Raw genomic sequence first — 12,594 nt, forward strand, 5'->3', positions numbered from 1 at the left:
CAATAATATAATGTAAGTTTAAAATAATCGAGAATCTCTGGGTAAACAGGAAGAAGATATTGGGAAAAAAAACTAACATGTAATCTTTACTCACTAAGATGGGGTTTGATAGTTGCTCATCTATGTTGCACTGATACGGAGACACGGATACAAGACATGTCAATTCTTAAAATATAGGATACAGGTACGGCGCAGATACAACATTATAATATATAAATCATACATAAAAATTAAGAAAGTAATCAAAGCGCAATATTTGAAATGATAAAAAAAATGGAAGAAATATCATTTGTAGCCTTGTAGCTTATAATATCAAAATAAAAGTAAGCATTAAATGTCTAGTACAACAACAAAAAACAGAAATTGTTTAGCACATGAAGTTTCAACTGTTCAATAGGAATGATAGGATTAGCTTCTTTAGTTGTTTGTCTTTGAACTTCTACATCATCTTCAATAAATATCATAGCTTCCAATTATGGCTCATCAAGTAAAAGATTAGCAATTTCTAATATTCCCATATTCTCAAGAGATTCAAATCCATCTCTAGCAACATCGCACATCCTGATATCTCCTTCCAAATAAGTTAGAGTTTTCCTTGATAGAAGCTGAATGTTTGTATGCACATAAACTAAATCTTCAGCCCGTTGTAGGTAATTTTATTTCTCTTAATTGATTGGATAAAAGAGCATGTGCTCCAATTTCTTTCACAACAAGATGAGGATGAAACTTGACCAATCAATTTTATGGCGATTGTTTGAAGTATTGGTGCTGAAGCTCCATGTATCAACCACCATATTTTCGGATCAATTCTTCATCTATCATGCACTGACTCTTGGTCATTAAAATCCTCTATATAATCAAAAAATTTAGCAAGCTCAATATTGACACTTCTCTCATCATTTGAAAAATAACGCTTCAAACTTGTCTTCCTCATATTTGAAATTTCTAAATATTTTTGTGGAGAAACTCATTGAGGATCCTCTTGAAGTCATTTTTTACTTAAATATCTTCAAATAACATTAAAAGCAAATAGTATTAGAAATTACTATACAACAAATTGCGAATGAATAATGAAAAAAATGTTAAAATTTACCTGGAAAATCTAAGCAATGTTGAATTTAGTGAGTGAGCTAAGCAATGTAAATGCGTATTACTTTTGCTCCATCTATCTCCTAGAATGGTATAAATAACATCAAAAAAATTTGAGTTTTCATGAAGTGTCTTCCTCTCTTGTTTATATATAATTTTTATCACTACATTCTTATAATGTGAATTCCTTGTAGGTAGTCCGACTGAGTAGAACATTCTAGCTATTTCTCCATCTAATTGTTGTTTCATTTGCAAATTAAATGCTTTCTCCAAAGCACTATCTAAAACATGTTGTCTTCTTTTAGGTTCATATCTCTCCGTCCTAAAGGCCCGTTGTTCACAGTATTATCATCACTTCAAATTGAAGAAGATGATGAAGGATATGAAGCATGGGCGCTTGGAAGTGGAATATGATAGGAAATACTTGAGTTCGCAAGTAACCCTAAGGTAGTACTTGAGTTTGCAGCAAACCTAACCCAAATCGGCGAACCAACAGCAGCCAAATGGCTGTCCACGGCAAGAAAACAGCAGAAATCTGCTGTTTACAGCAGGAAGACAACACTTGTCCGGAAAAATATGAGAGAAAACTCAAGAAAGGACTTGTATTCCACTTAGACGATGAATAAAATAGCAAGATACAATTGATCCTCAATTCGAGAGGATGATCGATCTCTCCCAAATCTCTGGCAACGCCAAGAGCCCAAAGAAAACCTAAATCTAAGAGATCTCAAATTTCAGCCAAATTCAAGATACTCAAACCCTAGGAAAATCAACTATTTAATACATATAAATCAAAAGGAATTCCCTAAACAGTCCCTACATTCAAATTTCCCTCTCAAAACGCTCAAAAAAACTTCTTTCTCCCATCCACCATTAATTCCATCGTGAGTGCTCCCCAATTGTCCTTGGTTTCCCCCAAGGTTTGCAACCACTTCATCCCCAGGATGACATCAGTGGTTCCTAACTCTAGTGGGAGAAAGTCCTCCCTTACTTGAATCCCCTTGATGGTCAACAAAACTCCTTTACAGATTCCCTGGCCTTTCTCCACCTTCCCTGTACCCATCATCACCCAATAACAACTGGTGTCCATCAATTTTACTCCCAGTTAGTTGACGACTTGAGTGGAAATGAAATTGTGGGTAGCCCCACTATCAATTAGCACCACCACCTCATGACCAGCTATCTCTCATTTCACTTTCATAGTATGACTCGGAGTGAATCCCACTACAGAGTTCAGAGAGACTTCTGCCACATCCAGGTGCAACTTCTCCTCCTTTCCAGATCTGCTCCCACCTCCCTCCTCGTCTTCCTCGTCTTCACAGACGAGAACCTGAAGAGTTCGGTCATTGCACCTATGCCCTGGCATGTACTTCTCGTCACATCTGAAGCACAACTCCTTTGTCCTCTTATCCTGCATCTCCTCTCTGTCAACCTCTTGAAATTTTCTCCACTCCCTCCTACTGACTTCTCCCGGGTGGTCTCATTACTGTTGCCTGATGCAAGCCCCTTAGGTGCTAGAAGAGTGGTCGTCGTCCTGTAAGAGCCTCCTGAGCTGTTTCCTCGAGCCCCTCTTTCTGCTTTCTTCTGATCTTCTACCAACTACGCCAGCTCCATAACCTTCCCTAGGTTCCTCGGCTCCAGCACCCTGACCGCTGTTCGTATATCTGGTTTAAGCCCCTTCATGAAGTTCTCTTCCAGGGCTGACTCTAAAATGTGATCCAATCTGCTAGCTAAGTACTCAAACCTGTCATGGTAATCTGTCACAGTCCCCTCCTGAGTCAAGGCAAAGAATTACTCATAGAAGTTTCCTCCCCCATCGGCTCGGAACACTCCAATAAGCAATCTTTGAACTCTCTCCAGCTCCGGATAGGCTCCCTCCTGTCGCGCCATTGGTACCATGCCAAGGCTTTTCCTTCCAAACACAATCCCGCCGCTGTCAACTTCTCTTCCTCTGTCAACTCGTTGATAGCAAAGTAATGCTCCACCTTATAGATCCAGCCATGGCCGTCTTCACCCTCAAAGACGGGCATCTTCAGCTTCCTCACTCGCGGGTCTCCCCAGTTTCCCCGGTATCCTCCATAACCTCCCATTCCTCGAAGGGAAAGAGTTCCTCAAGTGTCTCGATCAACCCTCCGACGATTATACTCGAATCCCTCTTCATACTCTCCTATTCTCCCTTCAAAATCATCACCTCGACGCTGAATTCCTTCAAATTCAGCACCTCGACGATGATGTTTCTCCCTTCTTTTTTCAAAAACAGCCCCTCGACGCTTCGAATTCAGCACCTCGCTGATGACATTCTTCCATTCCCCCTTCAAAATCAGCTCATGGACGCTGTATTCTTTCAAATTCAGCACCTCGGCGATTGAATTCGTCCCTCCTTCCGACCAAATCAGCCTCCCGTAGTTGTATCCCCTACTCATCTTTTCTCTAGAAAGCGGTTCTAGAGGGAGCATGTCATTCTCCTCCTCCAGAATCTCCACCTCCGAATTCCTCCTCCCCGTAACGGGTTTGGATTTCCTCCCATGCCATGGCCATCGGTGGTCCCTCGTACTTCCGATATCGTCGGTTTGGTCTTCATTTCAAGCAATTTCTTCAGCATCTCTTCTATCACGGCAAACTTCCTTTCCATCCTTTCATTATTGGAGGTGATTTGATTTTGAAAATCAAAGAATTTCCCCTCCAAATCTGATTTTAGTTGTCCGATCTCGCGTTCCAAGACTTCCACCACCTTCCCGGCCATCTCTCTTCTCAAGAATCACAAGAAAACTTCCTCCGGAACAATAAAATCCGCTGAAATTACAGAAATCCAGTCGCCAATCGTCCCAAATCGATGCTCTGATACCAATTTGATAGGAAATACTTGAGTTCGCAAGTAACCCTAAGGTAGTACTTGAGTTTGCAGCAAACCTAACCCAAATCGACGAACCAACAGCAGCCAAATGGCTGTCCACGGCAGGAAAACAACAGAAATCTGCTGTTTACAGCAGGAAGACAGCACTTGTCCTGGAAAATATGAGAGAAAACTCAAGAAAGGACTTGTATTCCACTTAGACGATGAATAAAATAGCAAGATACAATTGATCATCAATTCAAGAGGAGGATCGATCTCTCCCAAATCTCTGGCAACGCCAAGAGCCCAAAGAAAACCTAAATCTAAGAGATATCAAATTTCAGCCAAATTCAAGATACTCAAACCCTAGGAAAATCAACTATTTAATGCATACAAATCAAAAGGAATTCCCTAAACAGTCCCTACATTCAATTTCCCTCCTAAAATCCATTCAAAAACCTTCCTATTCGGCCCTTTTTGATCCAGGCGAGCGTGCGGCTGAAACGTGAGGCGGAAGTTCCGCCTCGTTGTGGCTGGGCCGGTCCCACGTGGACCGGCTGGACCGGTCTAACAGAATATCTTTTGGAAGCTCTTTTCTACTCTACTTAGCTTCATGGATTTTCCTTTGTAATTCAGTCATTTGTGATGAGCTTATATTCGGGCATACTTTAATTCCATGACCACTAATCTTCAACAAATGGTCTTTCACTCTATAATATGATCATTTATATGTGACATTACAGTAATTGCATTTGAATGCAATATTGCCACTTCTGATTTTTCTCTATTTTTGTCACATGACCCCACAAAGGTTTGTTATCTTTAATATTGGTCTCTGATGGACCATCAACAGACACTATTCCTCCACCACTAGAGTTCATTATCTTACGAAAGAATCGAATGATCAACATAAATTATAGGTTTAATAGTTAGAACTCCAAATAGAATGCCCAAAGCCTCAAACATTATTCAACAGAATAATGAAATTAGGTTATAGGCTTATAGCTTAATCTTTCAAATAGTTTCCCAAACTCATATGAAAAAAAAAAAAAAAACTAAAAAATTTACACTATCTTCTTCAAATCCCAAACCCATATGAAAAAAATTATAATTTATAACTAAAAAAATTATAGCGCTTTTTTTTAAACAAACCATACCTATGTCTAAACTCGATCGCTGGATTATGAGGAATATCGATAACTAGAAAAAGACATCACAGTGATAGTAGCTAGAATAAAGAGAACTAAACACGCCAAATGCACTAGAAAAGTTGGTCGCAAACCGTACCCTTCACTGCGTCGGCCTGCTCGCGTCACAAATGCACTAGAAGAGCCTTAACTCGCGTCGGCCTGCTCTCGTTGCCTTAACTTCTTTCGTTGTCTAGCCGCCCCGTCGACGAAGGATGTCCCGTCGACTGCTTGCGTCGTCGAGCCGTTCCTTTGACGACAACGCAGAAGACGAAGGTTGCTAAGGGAATTGGAAACCCTAGCTAGAGCTCATTGCGGAAATGATCGGGTCGCGGAAATGAACAGCCAAATCAAGCGGGTCGCGGAAATGAATAAGGAAAATCGAGCTGCTCCGTCTTTTTTTTTTTTGTTTTTTAACAGGGCACGCGTATCCGATACATGTGTTCTATCAAATTTAAATACTATTTTAATTGGACATGATAAGGCCGTGTCCAACACTTATTCGTGCCATATTGGAGGCGTATCTGTATCCGACGCGTGTCCGATACATCATTCCTTCGTAAATAGGAGTATCGGTTCTACATAGTTGCTCATGCATGGGAAACTTCTTCGCCGCCTCTTAACTACTCTGGCGTTACATCTACTCTTCCTCCACCTATAGTGAAATACATCGATTGTCGTAGGGATTGTGAGATCGGATTCACCTCTATTTGTGACCTCATTTTGTTTTATTCCTTTGCCGGAAAGGAGAAATTGTGCAGGAGCTCCTCACAATGGTAACCCTCAATTTTTCTTCTTTTGACTTGCTTCTTTTACTAAATCTTATAAATCCATGAAACTCTCGGATTTAATAAATTTGAAATTCAAGGAAAAGTGCAGAAACAGGTTTTAAGCATATGATTTAGTTGCTTGCTGTTATCGATTTAATGCTGTAAAAGATGTAACAGCTGGTTTTGAAAAAGAAAAAAAGAAAAATGTAAAAGCTTCTTTTTATGTTCTACTTTTCTGTCTATAATTTTTTTTCTCTTGAAGTCCGCAAGTGATCCGAACATATTCAATCATTTCAAATTTCTGATTAAACATTTTTTTGAAAACTTGCTTCATGCTGCATCTTTGGACTTTTTTTTTTCTAATTTTTCTTTGCAAAGTTTAGATTTCATCTTCATTTACTTTGTGCTGGTCTTCAGAGATTGTCTTTAATTGCCTTCGTCTGCGGTTTATTTGGTAATCGACTTCTAAATTTGGACCATATGTTTTCTCAGGTAACGATCATAATGAAAAGGCGGATGGTTTTCTCTCATACTTCCGCTCTCATCGTTGATCTACCGTTGATGATGCGTCGTTTAGCTGATGACAGTTCTTTTCCAAGGTCAATGGTCTTTGTCTTCTCTTATATTTGGGTCTGTTCGTTACATTGAAAACATTTGTACCGACTGATACGGAAAGCCTTATTAATTTAATATTTAGGTGGAAACCACCTTTTACTATCTGGCTTATCTTTACCATTTTTTTTTTTCTGAATAAAATTTTTTCACGAGGGCATCTCTTAAAAATCCTTTTTTTTTAGTAATTCATTTTGTTATTGTTACCCAACAGCTGGTTTTCACTGGGATTCTATTCTAACATGCAATTAATCATTTGGCTAGCTGTAAATAAAGAAATTTTGAGAATATTCCATAGCACCTCTTCAGATTTTTTAAAAATCATTTTGAGATTATTGATTGTTTGGCTCTTTTAGCTTTCTCATTCCTACGTGGCTAGTGCTTGGACGTTGTTTGCGCTTATTAACAGATTCATGTCTGACATCCATTGCAAAGCCACGAAGGCATCTCTCCGTGGTTGCAGTGATATATAGTCTATTCATTCATTTATGGCCGTTAGTTATGATTGACCTCTCTCTGGAGCTCTTCTAGATGTTTTATTCCTCCGAAATATATTGTTATGTATTGAGGATTTCACAAAGCTGCTTTGTGTGTCCATTCCTGTTATTGTGGCAATTCTAAATACTCCTGTAAATGGAATTTAGTGGGCAGAATACATGTGGCGGAATGAGTTGATAGAGATTAGGGAAAGTCCTTTAATGTTTATATATTGCATTGTTGTAGTTATAATATATAAATTTTGGCCTCCTAAAATTGAGATAATAATTTTTTCCTTTTTTTAAAAAAAATTCGGACTACAATGGTAGCTTGGGACGTTAGTTGTCTTGCCCTCTTATCATATTGGAGAACTCAATGACACGAAATAACCAAATTGATGATGTGTTTATTGATTGTAAGGGGGTTTTCTGCCCATCACATTATTTTGGAGGCGGCCCGTGGAATAATTATACATTTATATTTAGTAAAGTTTTGCTGTCTCTTTGTTGAATTCCCTCCATTGGACACAATGCTTGCTTTATTGGGTCTAATAAGTCAGTGATGTTTTACTCCCTATAGAAAATCTCTTTGATAATTTTCAGCGATGATACAAGGCTATCATCTTTATGCAACCGCTTGATCTATTTTGTGGTTCTCGTCAACAATTATGATAAAATTTATTAAAAGTTATAATGGTTCCAACTGAATTATTTCACCTATATGATATTCTTCCCTTGTCAAGATGTTAAAAAAACTTCAAAATTTTTTTTTTCTTCTGTACCAGCTTACATGTTGCTTTATTACAGTGAATTTTTTTGGCTGATTTTTTCAGTATATTTACGGAGACTCACTTCATTGCAGGTTTTATTCAAGTGAATTCATGATCTCCAATTCCTCTGAATGTGCTAGGTATGTTGTTTATTCCCTAACAGTAATGCCAGGCTAACAAGTTAAACTTTATTTTACTCTCAAAATAAAATGAAAAGAATATAAAGAACGTTGGGTGCACGCATGGGGACTCATTTTGAGATCAAGGAAGGATCTATATGAAGGGATTTTAAAGAAGCATTGAGAAAGAAAAAATATATATTTAATATTTAGATGAGCCATTTGTTAATATGACCTCAAGGGTTCGTAGTGTTTAACTTCGTGAGTTCACAGGCTCTGGCATTGCCTTGCTGATTGACAAATCTTTGTCAGTGCAAAAGACTCATCACACGTCCAATGTTTCACGAGGGTCTTAATTTTTTATATTTACGGGTCAGGCCTAAAAATTGTGGAAAATCTCCGCAGCTTAAGGTAAAATATTTCGGTTGTGTATATTCAAATAAAAACTTTGATGCTTTGAATCCTTCCCAATTACCGTGATAATTTTATCTCATAAGCGCCTGATCCCAACACTTCATTTTACCTTATGTTACTAGGATTAACCTATTATAGTTTTCTATTTGTCGGTTGGTCAAATCTAACCAGACAATGTGAAGAACAGTGTTGGCTCCTTTATATCATGGGGGATCTACTTACATAACAACTACAATTTTCTCATTTATATATTTAATATATTAATTTCAATATTTATATAATCTATTATCTTTTTAACTTCATTAGCTTGCCCTAGTGAGTTTTGAGACGACTTCCTGTGCTGGCACCATTGACGTCTTGTTCTAGCGAGCTGTATCATGAATTCCTTTCTCGATTTTGCTGATGGGTTGCGCTAATAAGCTTCATCATAAATCCCCTCTTTTATGATTTGTTATAATTTTTGGAGGCCATGACTGTAAATAACTTATAAATGGGAAACCTTTCTTGTTTATTTCTCCAATATATTCAAACGACCAACCTACTTTTGAAACTAATGGCTAACATTCAGTAAAGTCCTATAGGACATCCTTTGAGAAATTTGGGTCTCAGATAAATATCAAAACTTTTGTATTTGTTTTGTGATGAGTGTAATATGTAAAATATTAATTAAAATTATGTTGTATTTATCTTGAAATAAATCTAAGAAATTTAAGGCATATTTTGATGAAAGTTTTGATTAAGATATTTCGAGCCAATATTTTGTCCATTTTCACTGATGTGGATTATTAGAGTATAACATTCTGTCCTGATGCCTTTCACCAAGTTATTCATCCATTGGACTTTTCTTCTGGGTCAAAAGTTGCATGGCTTAAAAGTCGAGTGAGTTTGTTTTAATGCTAGCGTCTAAAAGTGTGATTGGAATGAATGTTACCTCCTACTTCAAAATGATAATGATGAAAATTTATATTTGAATCTTTATTTTTTTATATAATAAAATGACACTAAAATATTATTATGCCAATAAGAATGTATAATTTTTCTTACTCATAATAATAATGCAAACTTAACGGAAGATGAGTGTACTTTACCAAGAATTTCTTTTAAAAATTTAATAGACATTAATCAAAGTTTCGCTATGCGAATTTGGTTTAATGCTTTCTTTCAAACATTTCATGAAATAAATCGCGGGGCTTAAGCTTCAATAGCTGACATGTGCTACAGCTTTACGTATTGCAATTATTTCATGTTAATTTTATTTCTGTTTATTATTTATGTACATAAAGGGATTAAAAATTTCCGTTTCTTCTGGAATTAGATTCCCCTATTATGTAGTAACTGCTAAGAATCAATTTAGTTGTGCATAAGGATCCCTTCCAATTACCATGGTATTTTCACTTAGAATTATCCATCCCAACTATTGAGTTCTATTTGGAATTTTGGGATTGAATTTAATTCAAATTTATTATCGTTTTTGCCCTTGTTGAACTCAATTTGTATGAACGAAAAAAAAGAAAAAAAAACGGATAGGTGGGGTCTGAGTAAATTGTATGAGTATTCGAATTCAGCGTGCTACATTTCTTTAAGACTAAGCTGCACTAACATCATCATAAGAGACTACCGTACCATATGCTTTACAAAGCCTTACGGAATAGTAAATTTTTTCTTTCCTAGTTTGATTTTAGGGTCATATTAATTTTTACATTACATAACCATATCTAGGCTTTTGTTTCCACTCAAAACCCTTTTTAACAATTACACACGGTTTTGTGGATAAATTGAAGAATCTATAAAAGAATTTGTTCTCTTGGCTAATACTAATGCACGCAAACGGATATGGTTGCAAGGCCTTTATAATTTAATATATTCTACACGTGCATGATATATTTGTATGTTTAATGTATGCTTCTCTAATTTAAATTTTTTTTTTTGGTCTATTATTAGACAAATGTTTGGTATTATTTTTCATTAATTATTTTCAAAAAAAAAAAGTAGGCGGCTGCCTACATTTTAATAATCGAGTCAATTGAGAAAGTACATCACTTGTTAATGGTCAAATTAATTGTCCATATAATTACCATTTAATCGAGTCAATTGAGAAAGTACATCACTTGCTTCAGTACGAATGCTTCACCTTGTCATCGTTTCTCTAATTTTCATCTCCAGTAGTTGGCATCTCAACTGTCTCTTTCCTGAACATTTCACCATCCACGTTTCCTTAGCGACCATATGATATCCCTTGTATTCATTTCTTACCGAACTTCAAACAACAAAGCAACCCTATGGTGTTGAAACAATCTTCTTATCCCATAAGCAGCCCATGATTATGATTAAATCTAACAACAACATCTACATGTAATCATCTAAACTTGCTCATCTACATAATCAACACAATACAGTTGTGATCATCTCAATCTCACCTGCCATTAACACTCAATTTACGGGATAATTAATCACAATTTGTTATGAGCAAAGTTCTATGTCATCAATTCTATAAGCAGAGGCATCAGCCACAGTTTAAGGCTTCGTCTGTGATAGTTTTTTTGTTGCTTCTTAAAGCAGTTTTGTAGAACATAAATTTTAATGATTGGACTAGAAAGTTACTTTAAGAAGTAGCAAGAAAGCCGTCCCAAACGAAACCTAAATAGAGGTGTAGAAGCTGTGTTATTGTGTCGTTGCTAGAGGAATCTAACACAAGATTGATGTCATACCTAGTGAGGATCGTTGAAAGGAACAGTTGAGTCGAGAATTGGTTGAGTTGGTACCCGAGTGAACAACAGAAGTTCGCAGAAGCAACGGTCCATTTTGGTTTAGTGTTTTTGAAATATTAAAAACACTTCAAACTTAGTTTATTATTATTTTTATACATCAATTTATTCAAAAAATTAATAAATAATTAAAAATTGATCCTAAATTTGGCCAAGTATAGATGTGAAAACAACAAATTCTCTTACCAGACAATTTGAGCTGAACAAAAGCCCATTCAATTATATTTTCTTAATAAAAGCACGTTATGTAAAATATCATATAATTATACGCACACATCAGGAATTCATTTCACTGTTTTATTTTATCTTAAAAATCATGAGATATTTCAGAAAATTTAAAAATTATATATATTTGAGTTTTAAGAATCTTAAAGATTTTGTACTATGAAACAGAAACACTTTCATGTGATGGAAGGCATCTGTCAAAAACTTTTTATTTGATTTGATGATACATCGAGCTGGGTGTTCAATATTTTTTTGATGATACATCAAGTTTCTTTTTTTCTTGTCTATCTAATAATCTAACTGGGTGCACAAGATTTTTTTTCAATTAATAAATTTTATAGCTTGCTTGTGTTTAACTTGATATTGAATGAATTTGGCTGAATGGAGCTTTTGGTCATTCATGTTTTAGCTTATTTATACTCCCTCTTTATTCAGAATTCCTTTATTCATGAGGCCTTGCATCTTCTATTTAGTTATTGTTTATGCGTGTAAATGGTGTAATACTAAAAAGTCTAGGCTCCTCGGCCCCACATATGGTCCTTTTTGTCCACTTATTGCTTTTAACTTTGTTTATAGTTGCTCACATCCTATCTTACAGCCGGCCTTAGCTCAGTTGGAAGAGTAAGGATTACAAAGGGGTATCTCCAACCCCTGAGCCTAGTAATCCCTGGTCGCCGGTTCGAATCCGGCAGGTCGGGACCTAAATGTAAATGTTATTTGATTGTTTGATTTATGAGCCCAATGGTTAAATAACTTTACAAAGCGTCCTATGCTAACAAAGGCCTCTGAAGTCTATTGCTTTAAGTAATGAAGTCTCTTAGGTGGGTTTAGTACTTTATATAGAGGATTTGGGCATCTGCTATTTGTGTGGAAGATCGAACGAGTGAATTTATATTAGCAATATTATTAAGTGGAATTGGAAATTTTCTACAGCATGATGTATTGTGTGGTGAAGCATTCTCACTGATAGATGTTTCTTAATTTTTGCTTTGTGCTTTTTGAATTTCTTAGTTTTCTTTATGTTTTAATTTTTTTTCCTCGTTTTGAGTCTATTAATCCTTCTTCTTGTTGAAGATGTTAAAATTTCTGTTGTCACCTTTTTTGGTACTTAAAAAAGACATTAAAAGAATCAAAGAGCTTGTTGGAAAATTGCCTCTATCTAAACTTGATGTAAAATTATACGGTTCATCCCAATGGAAATAAAGGGCTTATTGGCTAAGCTCTTGTGGCTAGTGCTATGAACTCCCAAAAAGCTGATGAGCCTTTTAAGGTTGAGGGAAACAAGCTTCTAGAGCTTATATTTTATTTTTTTTCAACTAAAAGAAACTTTGGCG

At 36.2% G+C, this 12,594-nt stretch overlaps 1 protein-coding gene across 7 annotated transcripts in view; it reads left to right on the top strand.

Moving 5' to 3' along the window:
• Positions 1-12,192, top strand: part of LOC110110427 (histone-lysine N-methyltransferase ATXR7) — a 29,265-nt gene extending 17,073 nt beyond the window's left edge. For 4 of the 7 annotated variants that reach the window (XM_028693603.1, XM_028693604.1, XM_028693608.1 and 1 more), the window contains 2 exons: positions 6,372-6,478; positions 7,830-8,824. The gene's annotated coding sequence lies outside the window, so the exon portion shown is untranslated. Of the gene's footprint in view, positions 1-6,371; positions 6,479-7,829; positions 10,245-11,858 lie in introns of those variants that run through there. The other 3 variants (XM_028693607.1, XM_028693605.1, XM_028693606.1) reach the window with 3 other exon arrangements.
• The last annotated feature ends 402 nt before the right edge of the window (positions 12,193-12,594 follow it).

This window comes from Dendrobium catenatum, unplaced genomic scaffold, assembly GCF_001605985.2.
Source record: "Dendrobium catenatum unplaced genomic scaffold, ASM160598v2 fragScaff_scaffold_330, whole genome shotgun sequence".
Lineage (NCBI taxonomy): Eukaryota > Viridiplantae > Streptophyta > Magnoliopsida > Asparagales > Orchidaceae > Dendrobium > Dendrobium catenatum.